Source organism: Lepisosteus oculatus, chromosome 3, assembly GCF_040954835.1.
Source record: "Lepisosteus oculatus isolate fLepOcu1 chromosome 3, fLepOcu1.hap2, whole genome shotgun sequence".
Lineage (NCBI taxonomy): Eukaryota > Metazoa > Chordata > Actinopteri > Semionotiformes > Lepisosteidae > Lepisosteus > Lepisosteus oculatus.
Window position 1 is genome coordinate 10,241,170 of NC_090698.1, and position 16,499 is coordinate 10,257,668.

General features: G+C 48.3%; 1 protein-coding gene and 1 long non-coding RNA gene across 4 annotated transcripts in view; one reads left to right on the forward strand and one right to left on the reverse strand.

Annotated features, from left to right (window-relative positions):
* Window positions 1-2,463: 2,463 nt before the first annotated feature.
* On the reverse strand, window positions 2,464-7,009 carry LOC138235588 (uncharacterized). Its single transcript, XR_011188269.1, has 2 exons — window positions 6,930-7,009; window positions 2,464-3,818 (listed from the first exon to the last, which is right to left on the reverse strand). It is a non-coding gene; the product is annotated as an uncharacterized lncRNA (long non-coding RNA).
* LOC102690583 (neuronal tyrosine-phosphorylated phosphoinositide-3-kinase adapter 1) overlaps window positions 6,498-16,499 on the forward strand; it is a 34,649-nt gene continuing 24,647 nt past the window's right edge. For 2 of the 3 annotated variants that reach the window (XM_069186740.1, XM_069186742.1), the window contains exon 1: window positions 6,498-8,186. The gene's annotated coding sequence lies outside the window, so the exon portion shown is untranslated. Of the gene's footprint in view, window positions 8,187-13,067; window positions 13,182-16,499 lie in introns of all 3 variants that reach the window. The other variant, XM_069186741.1, reaches the window with a different exon arrangement.

The window sequence follows — 16,499 nt, forward strand, 5'->3', positions numbered from 1 at the left end:
AGTGTTCAGAGTAATAAAGACACACACTGCTCTCCTGTATAGCACCTTCTCTCTGCTCACAGTGTTCAGAGTATAGACACACACTGCTCCCCTGTATAGCACCTTCTCTCTGCTCACAGTGTTCAGAGTAATAAAGACACACACTGCTCTCCTGTATAGCACCTTCTCTCTGCCCACAGTGTTCAGAGTAATAAAGACACACACCGCTCTCCTGTATAGCACCTTCTGTCTGCTCACAGTGTTCAGAATAATAAAGACACACACTGCTCTCCTGTATAGCACCTTCTCTCTGCTCACAGTGTTCAGAGTAATAAAGACACACACCGCTCTCCTGTATAGCACCTTCTGTCTGCTCACAGTGTTCAGAATAATAAAGACACACACTGCTCTCCTGTATAGCACCTTCTCTCTGCTCACAGTGTTCAGAGTAATAAAGACACACACTGCTCTCCTGTATAGCACCTTCTCTCTGCTCACAGTGTTCAGAGTAATAAAGACACACACTGCTCCCCTGTATAGCACCTTCTCTCTGCTCACAGTGTTCAGAGTAATAAAGACACACACTGCTCTCCTGTATAGCACCTTCTCTCTGCTCACAGTGTTCAGAGTAATAAAGACACACACTGCTCTCCTGTATAGCACCTTCTCTCTGCCCACAGTGTTCAGAGTAATAAAGACACACACCGCTCTCCTGTATAGCACCTTCTGTCTGCTCACAGTGTTCAGAATAATAAAGACACACACTGCTCTCCTGTATAGCACCTTCTCTCTGCTCACAGTGTTCAGAGTAATAGACACAAACTGCTCTCCTGTATAGCACCTTCTGTCTGCTCACAGTGTTCAGAGTAATAAAGACACACACTGCTCTCCTGTATAGCACCTTCTCTCTGCCCACAGTGTTCAGAGTAATAAAGACACACACCGCTCTCCTGTATAGCACCTTCTGTCTGCTCACAGTGTTCAGAGTAATAAAGACACACACCGCTCTCCTGTATAGCACCTTCTGTCTGCTCACAGTGTTCAGAATAATAAAGACACACACTGCTCTCCTGTATAGCACCTTCTCTCTGCTCACAGTGTTCAGAGTAATAGACACAAACTGCTCTCCTGTATAGCGCCTTCCCTCTGCTCACAGTGTTCAGAGTAATAAAGACACACACCGCTCTCCTGTATAGCACCTTCTCTCTGCTCACAGTGTTCAGAGTATAGACACACACTGCTCCCCTGTATAGCACCTTCTCTCTGCTCACAGTGTTCAGAGTATAGACACACACTGCTCCCCTGTATAGCACCTTCTCTCTGCTCACAGTGTTCAGAGTAATAGACACAAACTGCTCTCCTGTATAGCGCCTTCCCTCTGCTCACAGTGTTACATTTCTCTATACTGCCTTCCTCCTATAGCTGCTGTTATTGTTACAGGTATGTTTACTTCTAACACCTGCTAATACTACTGCTGTTGTAATATTAATATTAATAATTGCTTACACTTATATAGCGCTTTTCTGGACACCCCACTCAAAGTGCTTTACAGGTAATGGGGACTCCCCTCCACCACCAGTGTGCAGCCCCACCTGGATGATGCGACGGCAGCCATAGTGCACCAGTACACCCACCACACACCAGCTCTCAGTGGGGAGGAGAACAGAGTGATGAAGCCAGTTCAGAGAGGGGGATTATTAGGAGGCCATGATTGGTAAAGTTTCTCATTCTGAGAAACGTTCTGGGATTTTTGATGACCACAGAGTCAGGACCTCGGTTTTACATCTCATCCGAAGGATAGCGCCTTCTTACAGTATAATGTCCCCGTCACTAAACTGGGGTATTAGGACCCACACTGACAGCATGTTGAGCGCCCCCTACTGGCAAGCCATGGAGCCCAGCAGGTGTGAGCCTGGCCAGTACCTGGATGGGAGAACTCCTGGGAAAAACTAAGGTTGCTGCTGGAAGAGGTGTTAATGGGACCAGTAGGGGTGGTCCCTTGTGGGTCCTGATCCGGTCCTGAACGTCACTGGATGTTTTGTTGCCTCGTTCTGAGTTGCAGAACATGGCATTGCACAGTCCTGAAATATAGTTCAGGTGGGTAGCTGCGTCAGCATGCGAAGGCTGCAAAGAACCTGAAGAAGGCTCCACGGCCAAAACGTTGTGTTTTCTTTCTTCTTTTTTCAGCACAGGAATAAACCTTTACTTGTTCCTTTGCAGCCTACGCATGCTGACGCAGCTACCCACCTGAATTATTACTATTATTACTGTTATTATTATTAAACGGATTTCTATTTATCAATGGAATTTACAATATCCCGCCGTGGGCCACCAGAGGGAGGTATTTTGCAAGGTAAGTGCAGCGTCTAATGCTGGCCGCCAGGGGGAGCCAGCGCCGCCTCATGCCCAGGATTTGACCTCAATCCTGTTTTGTCGGGATTTCACAATCTGAGATTCAAGCACTGCGCGTGATGTAATCTCCCGTCAGATTTACAGGATGTGCTTTTTAATCCGACAACCACAGCAGAGGTTCTCAGGGACAGTAAAGTTGGTGTCTTCCTCTGTCTTTCCCTCACACACACCATTCTCTTCTCCTTCCCTCTCTCCTTCACTTTCCAGTTTTCTCGTTCTCACTCCCAGCAGTCAGCTGTCTGTTCCACTCCAGGTTTTACATTGTTGTATACTCTGATTTGACTGTCCTTTACTGTAGCTGACTTTGATTTTACCCTGATTTCACACTGTTTACTGTGCTGTTCTGCAGTGTGCGGAGACATGACCCGTGTGCTGATATTACCCTGATTTCACTGTGCTGTGCTATCCTGCGGTGTGTGAAGACAGGACCTTTGTGCTGATATTACCCTCATTTCACTGTGTTTACTGTGCTGTCCTGCAGTGTGAGGAGACAGGACCTGTGTGCTGATTTTACACTGATTTCACTGTGTTTACTGTGCTGTCCTGCAGTGTGAGGAGACAGGACCTGTGTGCTGATTTTCCCCTGATTTCACTGTGTTTACTGTGCTGTCCTGCAGTGTGAGGAGACAGGACCTGTGTGCTGATTTTACCCTGATTTCACTGTATTTACTGTGCTGTCCTGCAGTGTGAGGAGACAGGACCTGTGTGCTGATTTTACCCTGATTTCACTGTGTTTACTGTGCTGTCCTGTGGTGTGAGGAGACAGGACCTGTGTGCTGATTTTACCCTGATTTCACTGTGTTTACTGTGCTGTCCTGCAGTGTGAGGAGACAGGACCTGTGTGCTGATTTTCCCCTGATTTCACTGTGTTTACTGTGCTGTCCTGTGGTGTGAGGAGACAGGACCTGTGTGCTGATTTTACCCTGATTTCACTGTGTTTACTGTGCTGTCCTGCAGTGTGAGGAGACAGGACCTGTGTGCTGATTTTACCCTGATTTCACTGTGTTTACTGTGCTGTCCTGCAGTGTGCTGCAGTACTTCGCTGTGTGTGTGAGTCAGTGGGTGAGTTCGCAGCGACTGCGGACTCTGGTTTTGAATGGGGGTGGTTTTCGCATCCAAAATTGTCCCTCCCCCTCCCCCTCCCTTCTCTCCTTCTCATGATGTTATTTATATTCATCTACAGCCTACTGAGCCACAGTCTGTGATGAATGAGTCTCCTTCTGTCTCTCTCTCCTCTCTCCTTCTCCCAGCTCTGCCTCCTCCTCAATCTGTCTCTTCTCTGAATCTTCCTCCTGTCTCTCTCCATCTCTGAATCTTCCTCTTCTCTCTCTCCTCTGAATCTCCCTGCTCTCTCTCTCCATGTCTGCATCTTCCTCCTTCCTCTCTCCTCTCCCTCATTGTATGCAGCTTGTCTAAGAAGTGCAGCCCTGCAGTGGGGAGAGAGGGAGTGAGAGAGACCTCATTACTTGAGATTCTTCTCAGTCTTCCTGGGATCACGAGTTTGTGTGTCACTGAGGGCATTTGTTGTCAGGGGTCAGAGGCTGACTGACAGATGTGTTGTGTTTTGGATGAAGTCTGAAAGATAATGGGCAGCAGAGACAATGACTCTCCCTCTTCCATTCTCCCCCCCTTCCTCTCTCGTTCCTTTCTCCCTCATTCCTCAACTCTCTCCCTGTCTTCCTCCCTCATTCCTCATCTCTCCCTCATTCTCTTCCCTCCCTATCTCCCTCATTCCTCATTCTTCCCTCTCTTCCTCCCTCATTCCTCCTCTTTCTCTCCCTCATTCTCCCTTTCTCTCCCTCATTACCCCTTTCCCTCCAGTATTCCCCTCTGTCCCTCCATTCCTCCCTCTCTTCTTGTTTCTCAACTCTCTCTTCCTCCCTCGTTCCTCATTTCTCCCGCTCTCTCCTTCCCTTATTCCCCTCTCCTCCTCTCTTCCTCCCTCCTTCCCCTCATTTCTTCCCTCACTCCAACTTTCTTCCCTCTCCATCCACTTCAGCCCTGTCTCTCTCTCTCTCTCTCTCTCTCTCTCTCTCTCCTTGTCCCTCATGCTTCCTCATACAGAGATGATAAAACTTTAAAAACTTTCCTCCTTCACTCCCTCCCTCTGTTTTGGCAGGATTGCAGTTTCAAGTCTGCCTCCCTCGCTTTCTCAGTAGTAGTTTGTTTCCGGCTTCTCTGTTTCTCCCCCTCTCAGAGAAGCAGTATATTTCCACTCTCTCCTCTTCCCCCTCTCTCTCACAGCTGACTTCTCCTGTCCTACTAACCTTTACTGAGCAGAGCTCTTCTAAAGCTACTGTGACTTTCAGTACCATGCAGCTGTACCCTAGTGAAGTGTGTGATGTAGTATGGGATACTGGTGTAGCAGAGAGAGTGTGGCACAACACAGCAAGAATGTGACGCAACGCAGTGAGAGTGTGGCACAATGCAGTGAGAGTATAGCACGATGTAGTCAGAGTGTGAAACAACATAGAGAGTGTTGCACAACGCTGTGAGAGTGTGGCACAATGCAGTGTAGCACAACGCAGTGAGAGTGTGAAACAACATAGAGAGAGTGTAGCACAATACAGTGAGAGTGTAGTACTGTGATAGTGTGTTACAGACTGGGACAGGAGCCACAGACTGGACAGAATGCTTACTGGATGCTTAGGCAGGGAATAATGGCTTAACTGTGACCAGAGGTGTGTCTACAGTGTTGGCATGGATTAGTGCAGTGAGACTCCAGAATGGCCATGTGAGGGCGCTCTCTGTCTCTACGCCACTCACTGCTCCTCCCACAGGCACTCAGGACAGTGAACAGTTAGAAATACAGTAGGTGCATCTATTTATAGAGTCTGCGCATGAGAGAGAGGAGAGGAGGAGAGGAGCATAGAGAGAGGCAGAGAGAGAGAGGAGGATGCAGAGAGACTTAGGGAGAGAAGGATACAGAGAGACTGGGAGAAAGGAGGAGAGGTGAATACAGAGGCTAAGGGAGAGGAGGAGAGGAGAATACAGAGAGACTCAGGGAGAGGAGGAGAGGAGAATACAGAGAGAGAGGGACTGACAGAGAAGAGGAGAGAAGGATACAGAGAGACTGAGGGAGAGGAGGATACAGAGAGACAGAGAGAGAGAGGAGGAGAGGAAGATACAGAGAAAAGAGAAATGTGATGGAGAAAAGATGGAGTGAGTGTTCGTTGTAGGTTAGGGGATGAGCCAAACATCTGCAGAAACAATTGCAATACCCCCCCACCCACTCCTCTCCCCTCCAGGACACTTCTGTGGATTTCCAGTGTAAACAAATCCCGCAGAATTCTCTGTAGGATGTTTGGAATCCGTTAGGATTCAGAGGCCCTAAGTGTCCTACAAAATTAGTTTTGCTCATTCACAGGGTGTCACAGTAACCGTCACACCTGGTCATTCGGCAAGGACTGTCATCCAGACCCACTCGCACATACTGTATATGAGCCCTGGAAACACCAGCTCTCTCCTCCTGTCTGCTGTCTCTTGTGTGTGTCAATCTGTGTGTTATGTCATTGAGTCAGTGTGGGCCTGTATGTGTGTATCAGTGTTTGTATCAGTGGAAGTCTGTGTGTCAGTGTATCAATGTCAGTCTGTGTGTTTTAGTGTGTCTGTCAGTGTAACAGTATCAGTCTGTGTCAGTCTATCAGTGTCAGTCTGTGTGTGTGTGACAGTGTGTGTCAGTATATTTGTCTATGTGTGGCAGTGTGGCAGTGGATCAGTTTATGTGTGTCAGTGTATCAGTATCAGCCTATGTGTGTTAGTGTGTATGCTCGTGTATCAGTGTCAGTCCATAGTGAGTCAGTCCATGTTTGTATGTGTCAGTCCTTGTATGAGTGTTGGTCTGTGTGTACAATGGTGTAATTGTGTGTCCGTCTGTGTGTGTCAGTGTATCAGTGTGTCTGTATCTGTGTGTGTCATTGTATCAGTGTCAGTCTGTGTGTAAGTGTATCAGTGTCAGTTTGTGTGTCAGTCTGTTTGTGTCAGTGTATCAGTGTCTGTGTGTGTGTCAGTCTTCTGTGTATCAGTTTATCAGTGTCAGTCTGTCTGTGTGTCAGTGTATCAGTGTGTCTGTATCAGTCTGAGTGTGTGTCAGTGTATCAGTGTCAGTGTGTGTGTCAGTCTGTTTGTGTCAGTGTATCAGTGTCTGTGTGTGTGTCAGTATATCAGTGTCAGTCTGTGTGTCAGTGTATCAGTGTGTTTGTATCAGTCTGTGTGTGTGTGTCAGTGTATCAGTGTCAGTGTGTGTGTCAGTCTGTTTGTGTCAGTGTATCAGTGTCTGTGTGTGTGTCAGTCTGTGTATCAGTTTATCAGTGTCAGTCTGTGTGTGTGAGTGTATCAGTGTCAGTGCGTGTGTCAGTCTGTGTGTCAGTAAATCAGTGTCTGTATGTGTGTGTCAGATTATCAGTGCCAATCTGTGTGTGTCAGTGTATCAGTGTCAGTGTGTGTGAGGGAGGGGGTGTTGTGTAGGTGTATTGAGGCTGGCGTGAGGCAGACAACTCGCCGTTTGAGCAGCGCTATACGCTGATAGTAGTGCTTACGTTTGAGCCCTGAAACGCTGGAGAAAGAAAAAAAATTGTAAATAGTCGGGAAGAGACTACGAGGGAGAGAGAGGGAGGGAGAGACTCCGAGAGAGGGAGCGAAGGGTAGGGGCAGACGGAGCTCTATAAAAACGAATAAAAACACAACAACCACCGCGACGGGGACGACGACAGCGGCGGCGGCGAAGACGAAGAGGAAGGGGAGGCAGGAGAGCCGCTCTGCTCCCTCCTCGGCGCTGTCACTCCGGCGGGCGGGACCGACATGGCGGTTGGGGCGCCGTATTGATGAGGACGTCCGTTTGAATCGGCTGCGGCGGAGCGAGCCGGTGCGCGAGGGATGGCATCTTCAGCCCAGCCTCGCGCCTGCGGTTTACGGCGAGCCCGCTCTCCAGCGCTCGAGACGGGGATCTCCCAGGGCGCCTATTAATACAGATCGCTTCCCCGCTCCGGATGGCGTTTATCTGTTTTATTAATTAATCCATTCATTTAATCCTACTCATTCATCCCCTCGTCTACCCTCCTCTCTCTCTCTCTCTCCCGGGCTGGGGAGACCAGGATCCTGGAGGAAAGGGGCAGAGCGTTTTCTGCAGCCGCGGCTTGTGCATGAGGGGTGTTTTGTGGGAGGAAGGCGATGTCGCTACACGACGGATAGCAGGGAAAGCGGATTCTCGGACGCCTCGCTTGTCACTGGATGTTTTTTTCTGCCCTCTCGGAGAGGGAGCAGGCTTCTCTGAGGCGAAAAGCCGGGTTATTTCGGATTTAGCCCTCAGAATACACCTCCCCTCCCCACACACACCCTCTCCCGCCCGGGGAGGAGAGGCGACGGGGCGACACCGTCAGTTTCCTCACGCGTCTTCTTCGGAGCGACAGGAGACATTTTAAAGGAAAGAAGACGCTGTTTTTTTTCCCCTCAGTTTTTCACCCAGCTGTTCGTTCATCCCCGCTTCCTCGCCTTTATTATTAATATAATGATTCATGGCTGTTTCGGAGCGGAGCGGGTCGTGTCCGAGGGACTGAAGGGACTGACACGCCGGACAGCTCGACGACATTGACCGGGATGGATCCATTTTTCCGTTGTTTTTTTTGGGAGGCTGCTACTTAACACCTCGATTTTTTTTGTGTGTTTGGCTCTCTGGTTCCAGCAGTGTTTTGCCTGACCCGTGTGTGTTTTTAAATCTCCACGTCGGTCTGGTCTGTTTCTTACACGCTAGATCCCGAATTTCTCGATGTCACTCAGCCGAGCCCCAAGGAGGATCGGTAAGTCAGGAGTCTGGCTGCTGCTGCTGATGATGATGATGACGGTGAGGTTGAGGGTGAGGGTGAGGGTGGTGAGGTTGAGGCTGACGGTCGTGGTGTCAGTCGTGTCGGCTCAGCCTGCGGGCGCGAAGTTTTGCTCCTGTCAGTCGGCGGGTGTCTGAGTCGTGTCCGTCTTTGTCGTCCCTGGTAGAAAAGTTGCTTCGCCTCCTCGCCCTGGTCTGTGCGGTGGTGGTGGGGGGGGGAGAATTCCCCCCGTTTTTAAGCGGCCGATGAATGAATGAATCGCGGCGCACCTCTCGGAGGGGGCTCGCGCCTGTCCAGCCCCTCGGAGCTCCTCCGCGCGGACAGCGCGAGCGCCTGGCCCCGGCCGGGGGGTGTCGCTCGCCCGTGACGTCTCTGCAGGGGCAGCACCGGCGCGCGAACCCGGCTCGGTCCGCCGCGGGGTCGGGCCGGGGGGCGTGTGGCGGCGGCAGGAGGCGTGCGGTGTAAGTGCTGCTGGTGACGGACGCGGACGGAGAGGCGGTGTGTGCGGGACTGGGGACTGGTGTCGGCGTGTTTCTGGCTAGGTGTGTGTGTGTCAGGCAGGTGACAGGGTCTGTCACCGTGTGTGTCTGGCAGGCAGGCAGGCAGGCAGGCAGCCGTGCAGAATACGCGCCTCTGCGCTCTGCGACCGACCAGTACACGACCGAGCGAAGCGCACCCCAGCTCGCCGGTGGGAGGTGCGATCGACCGCGCACCGGCTGGCAATCCAGCCTCGCAGCGTGACAGAGGCTCTTCGCCGACGGCTAGCGCCAGCACGGGGGGCCGGTACGCACTGCTCTCCTGCCAGGACTCCCTCACCTGGGCGTGTGCGTGTCTGTCCGCCCGGACCGCAGGAGCGTGCCGTGGGCTTGCGTGTGTGTTTGCAGCGGCGTGTCTGAGCTGCCACGCGTTGTGACTTTCCTCCGTGTCTGCTTCTTTTCGTTTTAACTGCGACTCGGGAGGGCGGCGGGGACGCCCCGCCGTCTGCGATACAGCCGTGACTCCGGAGATCGCCAAGCCAGCGAGCGAGATAAACAGAGTTTAGCGCCCTAATCCCAGCGCTCAGCGCGCGAGTCCGGAATCACGCCTGTGAAAGCCTCATAAGTGTGATAAATGCAGATCAGCGCCGTGACTGAGCGGGCGCGGGGGACAGGTGTTGACACAGTGCGAGTGGCGACAGCAGGGGGTCTTCAGGCCGGGCGGACCCGGCGATGCCGAACCGGTGCGGCTAAAACTGCTCGCCTGCTTGCACGACAGTATTTATACCGAGACTGAGGCTCGTGACGCAGGCTGGAGAATACACACGCGGCGGCGGCCTCCAGACACCCAGACAGGCGCGCACACGCAGACACACGCACGTACGCGCGCACACTCGATCCAATTCAATTCAATTCAAGGTGCTTTATTAGCATGACCGATGGGTACAATCAGTGTTGCCAAAGCAAATAAAAATAATGAAATTCACATGAAAAAAAAACAAAAAATAAAAGTAAAATAAAATCTACAGACATATTGCAGACATCTACAACAAAGACATATCATAAAATATTTACATATACTGTAAACATTTTGAGCATTATTGGGAGACAGACTCACTGTTCCTCAGGCTGTGACAGGAGGTCACATGCTGGGCTGCCAGTTCCCTCCTCCCTCTCCCAGTAGGATTGGGACCCGTTGTGATTCTGGCAGGTGTGGGAACTCTGGGACTAGATTTCTGAATTTAGGGAAGAATGTTTCTCTAATCCCAGAGTATCTGTCACAGTGCAGTAGGAAGTGCACCTCTGTCTCTATTTCTCCCCGCTGGCAGTGGGAGCACAGCCTGTCCTCTCTGGGCAGCCAGGTCTGCCTGTGTCGCCCAGTTTCTGTGTCCAGGCTGTGGTCACTGAGCCTGTCCTCTCTGGGCAGCCAGGTCTGCCTGTGTCAAGGCTGTGGTCACTGAGCCTGTCCTCTCTGGGCAGCCAGGTCTGCCTGTGTCTCCCAGTTTCTATGGCCAGGCTGTGGTCACTGAGCCTGTACTTCGTCAGTACTCACTCACTAGCTCAGGCGCGCGTTACACAGGTGCGATCAGGCAGATGCAGACAAACCCGGGCCCGCACGGCGGTCGGGTGAAAAGGTCACGCACTCAGAGCCACTCTGTAGTTTTGTAGTATTGTCAGACACGCGTGTGCGCCAGACTCTCATATGGCAGCAACACAGCGATGTGTGGAGCTGAAGTCAAACGTGTTGCCTTTCTGCTTCACTAGTGAAGTTTGCAGGTGGTAAAACCTGGAGTGGATCAGCCTGCTATGCAATGGGATTATGATTGGCAATGGTGTAAAACCTGGAGTGGATCACAGTTGTGCGAAGAGAGCCCAATTGACAGTGCTGTAAATCCTGGAGTGGATCAGCCTGCTGTGCAGTGGGACTCTGATTGACAGCCTGTAAATCCTGGAGTGGATCAGCCTGCTGTGCAGTGGGACTCTGATTGACAGCCTGTAAATCCTAGAGTGGATCAGCCTGCTGTGCAGTGGGACTCTGATTGACAGCCTGTAAATCCTGGAGTGGATCAGCCTGCTGTGCAGTGGGACTCTGATTGACAGCCTGTAAATCCTGGAGTGGATCAGCCTGCTGTGCAGTGGGAATGTGATTGAGAGCCCTGTAAATCCTAGAGTGGATCAGCCTGCTGTGCAGTGGGACTCTGATTGACAACCTGTAAAACCCGGAGTGGATCTGACTAATGTGAAGTGGGAGTGTGATTGACAGCCCTGTAATACCTGGAGTGGATCTGACTGATGTGAAGTGGGAGTGTGATTGATAGTCCTGTAAATCCTGGAGTGGATCTGATCTGATCTGATCTGATTCCCTGTTAGCTCATGTCAGAAGTGTTGCCCCTCGTTGGAAGAGCTCATAAGGTTGTGGTGCTGGCTGAAAGTCAGCAGGAGGTGAAGATGCTCAGAATGCGCTGAGAGGAAGAGGAGGGTGTTAGTGCTCATGGGATTCCATCTGTCTGCAGTCTGACAGACACAGCGCTGGACAGACAGGGGTATTGCTTTTCACACACAAGGACAGAGAAACAGGCTGAGAGATATTCAGAGAGTAATATACAGACAGACAGAAATATTTGGAGAGACAGGGGGGTATTCAGATAGACAGAGGGATATTCAGACAGACAGGGATATTTGGAAAGACAGAGGGGTATTCAGACAGACAGATGGATATTCAGACAGACAGAGGGGTATTCAGACAGACAGAAGGATATTCAGACAGACAGAGGGATATTCAGACAGACAGGGATATTTGGAGAGACAGAGGGGTATTCAGACAGACAGAGGGATATTCAGACAGACAGGGATATTTGGAAAGATAGAGGGGTATTCAGACAGACAGACAGATGGATATTCAGACAGACAGGAATATTTGGAGAGACAGAGGGGCATTCAGACAGACAGAGGGATATTCAGACAGACAGAAGGATATTCAGACAGACAGAGGGATATTCAGACAGACAGGGATATTTGGAGAGACAGAGGGGTATTCAGACAGACAGAGGGATATTCAGACAGACAGGGATATTTGGAAAGATAGAGGGGTATTCAGACAGACAGACAGATGGATATTCAGACAGACAGGAATATTTGGAGAGACAGAGGGGCATTCAGACAGACAGAGGGATATTCAGACAGACAGAAGGATATTCAGACAGACAGAGGGGTATTCAGACAGACAGGGATATTTGGAGAGACAGGGGTATTCAGACAGACAGAGGAATATTCAGACAGACAGGGATATTTGGAGAGACAGAGGGGTATTCAGACAGACAGAGGGATACTCAGACAGACAGAGGGGTATTCAGACAGACAGGGATATTCAGACAGACAGAGGGGTATTCAGACAGACAGAGGGATATTCAGACAGACAGAGGGGTATTCAGACAAAGGAGAAGCCCAATGACTGGTCTCTGATGATCTGGCTCAGAGCCAAACACTGGTCAGTCTTTCACTGCACATCGCTGCGGCTGCTTTCCTGGAAATTCCCAATTGAATTTTACTGGCAAACACACACCTGATTACATTAGGCATTAGTCAGGCTGTGCTGAGAGACTGGGGGAGAGAGAGCGTTTGTAGTCCAGGGAGCTGTGGGGTGAGGTTACCTTAGGTAGTGTGTAGTGGTCAGAGATGAAGGAAAGATTGTGTGTAGTGGTCAGAGATTAAGGACAGATTGTGTGTACTGGTCAGAGATGAAGGACAGATTGAGACCTGTGTCACACCATTTCTGCCTTGTGCCACACTGTCTCTGTCCTGTGCCACACTGTCTCTGTCCTGTTCCACACTGTCTGTGCTCTGTGCCATATTGTCTGTGCTCTGTGCCGCACTGTCACCATCCTGTGCCACATGGTCTAGGGCCCTACGTCACACGTCTCGGCACTATGTACCACTGTCTCTGCCCAGTGCCACAGTGACACTGTGCTTCCACACTGCTCAGATTTCCATTGTCTGCAGTTCCACTACGTGTCATGCTCTGAGCAGTGAGTAAGCTCTGGGCTGTGGATGAGACAGCACAATGACGCGCAGGGCCAAAACAACCCAGGAGATTATCACCGTGTCTGTCGGGATTAAGCCGAGCTGTGATGCCAGTTTGACGGAGTTATGCAATGAGGTGATGTGAGTTTCGCCCTCCGCCACAGACAGCCAGCGTGTGCCCAGAGCTGGCAGTGCCGGGACATCAGGGATTCCAGCTGCGTGAGCCGAGGAGCTGCAGGTCAAAAAAACAAAATGAAGGAGGAGGAAGGGCTATAGGGGGAAAGACTTTAACAGGGTATTCCTAAATTTCCCTTCGGGTTCAATAAAGTCTTATCTATCTATCTAAAACCTCTTTTCATAGGAAATGCCAGGAACCAGTGCAGTTAGCGTCAGGTCACTATGTTTTTGGTCCAGCTGAGCTCCGTTTTGTGTGTCTCTTCTGGAGGTTTGCTGTGGGTCTCCAGCCAGGGCAAAGGTAAGATTCCATTCAGCAAACTGCAGGCATGATAAAATATGCCACGGTGTTGGCCCAGACTGTGTGCAGATTCTCTGTCTGTGAAAGGATGTGATCTATTGAAGGTCCGTCTCTCTCCTGTGTCTTTTTTTATCCTGTCTGCCTTGGGGATGCTCTTAGAGGGATGACTTCAGATTTCACAGAGAATAATCCAAACACTGCCACACTTTAGTAAATTGTTTGCCCACCTGGATGTGTGTCTATTGGGACTACCATAGTCACAGAAACACAAGTGTCAAAATCAGAAAAAATATGAGTCAAGATGCCCATTGATTTCCTTTATTAGATCACTGTTTCATGTAGTTAATGTGATATGGACCTTAGATCACTGTTCCATGTAGTTAATGTGATATAGACATTACACAACTGTTTCATGTAGTTAATGTGATATAGACCTTAGATCACTGTTTCATGTAGTTATTGTGATGTAGACCTTAGATCACTGTGTCATGTAGTTAATGTGATATAGACATTACACAACTGTTTCATGTAGTTAATGTGATATAGACATTAGACTACTGTTTCATGTAGTTAATGTGATATAGACATTACACAACTGTTTCATGTAGTTAATGTGATATAGACATTACACAACTGTTTCATGTAGTTAATATGATATAGACATTACACAACTGTTTCATGTAGTTAATGTGATATAGACCTTAGATCACTGTTTCATGTAATTAATATGATATAGACCTTAGATCACTGTTTCATGTAATTAATATGATATAGACATTAGATCACTGTTTCATGTAATTAATGTGATATAGACATTACACAACTGTTTCATGTAGTTAATGTGATATAGACATTACACAACTGTTTCATGTAGTTAATGCGATATAGACATTACACAACTGTTTCACGTAGTTAATATGATATAGACATTACACAACTGTTTCATGTAGTTAATGTGATATAGACATTACACAACTGTTTCATGTAGTTAATATGATATAGACATTAGACTACTGTTTCATGTAGTTAATGTGATATACTGTAGACCTTAGATCACTGTTTCACGTAGTTAATGTGATATAGACATTACACAACTGTTTCATGTAGTTAATATGATATAGACATTAGACTACTGTTTCATGTAGTTAATGTGATATACTGTAGACCTTAGATCACTGTTTCACGTAGTTAATGTGATATAGACATTACACAACTGTTTCATGTAGTTAATATGATATAGACATTAGACTACTGTTTCATGTAGTTAATGTGATATAGACATTACACAACTGTTTCATGTAGTTAATATGATATAGACATTAGACTACTGTTTCATGTAGTTAATGTGATATAGACCTTAGATCACTGTTTCACGTAGTTAATGTGATGTAGACATTACACAACTGTTTCATGTAGTTAATATGATATAGACCTTAGATCACTGTTTCATGTAATTAATATGATATAGACATTAGATCACTGTTTCATGTAGTTAATGTGATATAGACCTTAAGATCACTGTTTCATGTAATTAATATAATATAGTTAATGTGATATAGACATTACACAACTGTTTCATGTAGTTAATATGATATAGACATTACACAACTGTTTCATGTAGTTAATATGATATAGACATTAGATCACTGCTTCATGTAGTTAATGTGATATAGACCTTAAGATCACTGCTTCATGTAGTTAATGTGATATAGACCTTAAGATCACTGCTTCGTGAAGTTAATGTGATATAGACCTTAGTTCACTGCTTGATGTAGTTAATGTGATATAATAATAATTAATTAATAATAATTGCTTACACTTATATAGCTCTTTTCTGGACACTCCACTCAAAACGCTTTATAGGTAATGGGGACTCCCTTCTACCACCACCAATGTGCAGCATCTACCTGGATATCAAAATATGATAAAATATGGAAAAATATGAGTCAAGATGCCCATTGGTTTACTTTATTAGATCACAGCTTCATGTAGTTAATGTGATATAGATCTTAGGTCACTGTTTCATGTAGTTAATGTGATATAGACCTTAGTTCACTGTTTCATGTAGTTAATGTGATATAGACCTTAGATCACTGCTTCGTGAAGTTAATGAAGTGAAGTTTTCTGTACCTCCCCTGTGATGTGCCCAATCTCTCCACTCTTCATCCCCAGGCTGTTATCTGTTATCCGTCAGGTTGCTCTTCCCTCCTCCCTGCCCCTTGTCTCCTCTCTCCGCCTGCCGCCGTCCTCTCCCTCTCCTTCCTGTCTCCTCTGTCCGCTTCACTCCCCCTATTCCTCTGTCTCGTGGTGTTCTCCAGACACCCTGCGCCTGTGCCGTGAGCCTGTGTGTGTCAGCAGTGTGTTTCTGTGTGTGTGTCTCTATGTGCGCATCGGTGTGTCTTTTTGTGTGTGCATCAGTGTGTGTATCTCTATGTGTACATCAGTATGTCTCTGTGTGTCCGCATCAGTGTGCGCATCAGTGTGTGTGTGTCTCTATGTGTGTGCATCAGTGTGTCATTGTGTGTGCTTCTTTGTGCATAAATCAGTGCATCTCTATGTGAGTGTCACTATGTGTGTGCATCAGTGTGTGTGTGTCCCTGTGTGTGCATCAGTGTGTGTCACTGTGTGTCCATCGGAGTTTGTGTCTGTGTGTGCTTCATGTGTATGACTGTATGTGCACATCAGTGTGTGTCTCTGCATGTGTCCTTCAGTGTGTCTGTCACTGTCTGTGTCTCACTAAGTATATTTGACACTGCAATTCATCGGTCATACCAATAATGACATTGAATTGTATATGTGTGTGTCACTATCAGTGTATTTGTCTCATTGAGTACATCAGTCACAGTGTGTTAGAAAGTGTGTGGCACTGAGAGCATTAGTCAGTGTACTCACTTACTGAGGGCGTCAGTGAGTGTGTGTGTCTCACTGAGTGCATCAGTCTGTGTGTGTGTCTCGTTGAGTGTGTCAGTGTGTTTCTCGTGTTAGCTTGTGTGCCTGTGTCTGCCAGCTCACCTTGATTATTGCAGACTAGTGTGAAAGACAGAGGAGCCAAGGGCAGGTGAGAGGGGGAGGGGAAAGGAGGTCATTCGCTGAGGAAGACTGCAGTGTGCACTGCTGCTCTGAGACAGAGGAGAGAGAGAGAGACTGGACTCATTGTTCCAATACAGTTAAAAGTCCTGTTTAAAGGTGGAGATCAGCGGTGGCTTTTGCAGTGTCTACAGTACAGTCAGGTGTGACAGTGTGTGTGTGCTGGTGAATTCAGGGGGATTGTGAGAGGAGAGGGACAGCAGTGGCTCTAGCAGTGTCTACAGTCCAGTC